The sequence below is a fragment of the Haplochromis burtoni genome, unplaced genomic scaffold, assembly GCF_018398535.1.
Source record: "Haplochromis burtoni strain Fernald_Lab_line unplaced genomic scaffold, NCSU_Asbu1 Contig_775, whole genome shotgun sequence".
Lineage (NCBI taxonomy): Eukaryota > Metazoa > Chordata > Actinopteri > Cichliformes > Cichlidae > Haplochromis > Haplochromis burtoni.
This window is the reverse complement of record NW_024583136.1, coordinates 55,103-59,576: the sequence shown is the minus strand read 5'-3', so window position 1 is coordinate 59,576 and position 4,474 is coordinate 55,103. Positions and strand designations below refer to the sequence as shown.

Genomic DNA, 4,474 nt, shown 5'->3' with positions numbered 1-4,474 from the left:
ATTGTTCCTCCTGTATCTGAGATTTGACTAGCGGACGAAGTCTCCTTTCCAACACCCTGGCATAGACTTTCCCAGGGAGGCTGAGGAGTGTGATCCCCCTGTAGTTGGAACACACCCTCTGGTCTCTCTTCTTAAAGATGGGGACCACCACCCTGGTCTGCCAGTCCTGGGGTACTGCCCCGGATCCCCACGCAACTTTGTAGAGGCGTGTCAACCAGGACAGCCCTACAACGTCCAGAGCCTTCAGGAACTCGGGGCGGACCTCATCAACACCAGGGGCTCTGCCACCAAGGAGTTGTTTAACTGCCTCAGTGACCTCGCCCCCGGAAATTGGCGACTCATTCCCCTCATCCCCAGACTTTGCTTCCTCCTTGGAAGACGTCTCAGTGGGATTAAGGAGGTCCTCGAAGTATTCCTTCCACCGCCTGACAATTTTCTCAGTCGACGTCAGCAGCGCTCCGCCAGCACTATACACAGTGCAGGTAGAGCACCGCTTTCCCCTCCTGAGACGCCTGACGGTTTGCCAGAATCTCTTCGAGGCAGTCCGAAAGTCTTTTTCCATGGCCTCTCCGAATTCCTCCCACACGCGAGTTTTTGCTTCAGCCACTGCCCAAGCCACATTCTGCTTGGCCTGTTGATACCTGTCGGCTGCCTCTGGAGTCCCACAGGCTAACCAAGCCCGATAGGACTCCTTCTTCAGCCTGGTGGCTCCCTTCACCTCCGGTGTCCACCATTTGGTTCGGGGATTACCACCACGGCAGGCACCAACCTCCTTGCGGCCGCAGCGCAATGTAGCAGCTTCGGCAATGGAGACGCTGAACATGGTCCATTCGGACTCAGTGTCCCCAGTCTCCCTCGGAATGCTGTTGAAGCTCTACCGGAGGTGTGCGTTGAAGCTCTCGCGGACTGGGGCCTCTGCTAGACCTTCCCAGCACACCCTCACTACGCGTTTAGGTGCACCAGGTCTGTCCAGCGTTCTCCCCCGCCACCTTATCCAACTCACCACCAGGTGGTGATCAGTTGACAGCTCAGCCTCTCTCTTTACCCGAGTGTCCAGAACATATGGTCGCAGGTCTGGTGATACGATTACAAAATCGATCATCGACCTACGGCCTAGAGCGTCCTGGTGCCACGTGCACTTATGGACAACCTTATGTTCGAACAAGGTGTTCGTTATGGCCAAACTGTGATTTGCACCGAAGTCCAATAAAACACCATTAGGATTCTGATCAGGGAGGCCGTTCCTCCCAATGACGCCCCTCCAGGTCTCGCAGTTGTTACCCATGTGAGCACTGAAGTCTCCCTGCAGGACAACAGAGTCTCCACGTGGAGCACCTTCCAGCACCGATGACAAGCGCAGATGACAGTCGAGACCCGTTCCCCGACCCTAAGGCGCAGGGAACAAACCCTCTCATCCACCGGGAAAAACCCCAACGTACCGGCAGCAAGCCGAGGGGATATTAGAATACCCACCCCAGCCCGCCGCCTCTCACCAGGGGCAACTCCAGACTGAGACAGAGTCCAGCCCCTCTCCAGGAGACTGGTTCCAGAGCCCAAGCCATGCGTAGAGGTGAGCCCGACTATATCTAGCCGGTACCTCTCAACCTCACGCACTAACTCAGGCTCCTTCCCCACCAGAGAGGTGACATTCCATGTCCCTATTGCCAGTCTTGGCAGCCGGGGGTCAGTCCGCCAGGGCCTCCTGCTCCTGGCCGCCACCCGGCACACAATGCACCCGACCCCTATGGCGCCTCCTGCGGGTGGTGGGCCTGCGGGAGGATGGGCCCATGTCTCCTCTTCGGGCTGTGCCCGGCCACCAGACGCTCGCCCTCGGGCACCCTCCCCGGGCCTGGCTCCAGGGCGGGCCCCGGTAACCCTATCCCGGGCAGGGTAAACTGTTCCCTCGATGTTCTCTTCATAAGGGTCTTCTGAATCGCTCTTTGTCTGGTCCCTCACCCAGGACCAATTTGCCATGGGAGACCCTACCAGGGGGCAAAAGCCCCCAGACAACATAGCCCCTGGGATCCCTGGGACACACAAACCCCTCCACCACGGTAAGGTAGTGATTCACGGAGAGGACTATCAGCTTCAGTTAACTCTAAATGCTCATTTAAAAACAATGCATGGTGACACACTAAAAAGATGTAAATATTATCTAAAATTTTAACCTTCTCATCTTTACTTTGCAAAAATACAGAAGAAATGTGTCCTTGAGCGTATTCAACTGTACTTGTGTTACTTTGCAGTGTCTCAAATCACATGAAGCCCAGTCTGGAGCTTCTTTGATGCTCCATGTCTGAGTGGAAAGAAATCACTGCTCTGTTTTGTTTTACATTTTCACCTTCTGCCCGTCTCTTCTCACTGCAGCTCAGTGTGCCTCCAGTTCTCCAGTCTCCCCAGCAAACATAGTTTCTCCCCCTTCCTCGGCTGACTTTCCCATCTCAACCCACACCATGAAGGTGTGATTCTCACAAGGTGAGTCTCTATTAGCAGCACAACTTTTCCACCTGTCCTTTTCAGAAGAACGTCTTCTTACATTACTCTCTGGTGCTGTTTTTGTGTGATATCTCCCAAATGATATGACTATTTATAAGGATGTAGGTTTTGAAAAGTCGTAGTTATGTTCACAATGTGGGCAAGTGTTCCCTCAGTAATATCACAGTCTTGATGCTTCTTTTATTAATTTACAACATCATAAGAAAAATGACATGGTTATACAGAAAAAGTATAACCCTTTATTACCCACGATAAGCTATCTTTGCCTCTCTTATAATTTTCTTTTATTCCTCTTTTAGTTCAAGCCCTGGGCGCTGTTAAGGTTGATGGAGCATCTTTCTGAGGATTGACTCAAAAAACTGGAAAGTCTCAGAAAATGGAAAAAGAAAGACCAAATTTTTACAACAAAATCATTTAAATATGTCAAATTAAATTTCTGGGAGGTAATAACAATTTGAAATCCAAAAGAATGGGGTAAGACTCATGAACTCAAGACTCCTCCTGTTATATATGCACTGTAATGACAAAGGAACACTTCAGATTACTTAGCATACTTCTTTTTCTTTTAGCTCAGGATATATCCTACAAAGTAGAAATTACTGAAAAACTAACAAGGGAACATAGCATATAAGAAGCTCTCGCTGAAGATCAACTATGAAAAAAAGCTACAGAGAGTATGAAGAGAGACAGTTTCTAAGAGTGTGATGTAAATGAATCTAAAGATGCATCTGGGCCCTGAAAGCCAAAGTTGAAGAACCAACCAGCCCAACTACTAGCCTGTGAAGCTCAGTGAGGAGTGAGGCTATGGATATTTATTCACACTGGTTGAAGTCTTTGGAAAGTTTCGTGTAACAGAATCACATTTTCTTTACGGTCAGATGCTGTGTAAAATGCAAATAAAAACAGAATGTAATGATTTACAAACAAATTAATTACGTTTATGAAAACGGTACAAGAAAAACTATATATAATAAAAAGGAGAAATTTTTTTGAAAAGAAGAAGCTCCCATGTTTGGTGTAATTCATTTCATAATGCACCAAATGTTTACAGTGAGTGAAGTAAGACCTGAAGTGGAGGCAGGCCATTTTAGGACCTGGACATGTTATCAATGCTGATACAGTCCAAGGATTTGGCAGAAAAGCATGTGTGATTGAGAGCATGTTGCTGTATAAACTTGTACACATATCGTTGCATGTAAGTAAATTCACATTTGCCTTCACAGATGTTGAAAATATCTATACCATGCTGCACCCTCAAATTGTTACTGATGCTGGCCTTGAAGCTGTGCACCAGTGACACGCAGCAGCTTTAAAATATGTTGCTGCTTTATGTCAACATTTGATATGGATCTTTTGTTTTTCTTTACATTTTATACAGCCTACCATGAGCTGAACACAGATGCCGTGTAGTCATGTACCCTTCGTAGTGTTACAGGTTTATCTCTGAGCACGATGTCCGGGACGCTGAAGAGACCTATAACCTCTGTACATTGAAATAGCCATCTGACTGGTGTGGGTACTGTACAGCAAAAATTGAGGGATGTTGAAAATTTATGTAGCTGAAATCTGGTGGAAACCAAGATAAGTTGTTGTATATGAATGTAATTTAAATTGGACTCACATACAGGATTGGTAGTTCTATTTTTAAGAGACATGATTACCTCAACACAGACACATACTGCATTTGGTTAAATGGCTTTGCACTTAACATCAAATTGAGTAGGAGTTCCTCGATGACTTTTCCCTGTGATTGTGTCACGTTTATAGGTATGTGGATTGTTTGTTTCTCTAGATAATGATATGCTGTATATGGGACAATAGAAGTGACCTTAGAAGAGCAGTTTGGTAGTTTGTTATTTAAAAGATGTTCTCTTTTGTGAGGTATTATATACTGAAACACTGGCATTTCATCCAGTAATGCAGTGCCATAACATTTTATTTGCTTCTTGTACTGTATACACACACACACACACACACA

The 4,474-nt window shown here is 46.9% G+C and overlaps 1 long non-coding RNA gene across 1 annotated transcript; it reads left to right on the top strand.

The window, feature by feature from the left end:
- The first annotated feature begins 1,961 nt into the window (after window positions 1-1,961).
- On the top strand, window positions 1,962-3,498 carry LOC121812743. Its single transcript, XR_006053286.1, has 2 exons — window positions 1,962-2,475; window positions 2,796-3,498. It is a non-coding gene; the product is annotated as an uncharacterized LOC121812743 (long non-coding RNA).
- The last annotated feature ends 976 nt before the right edge of the window (window positions 3,499-4,474 follow it).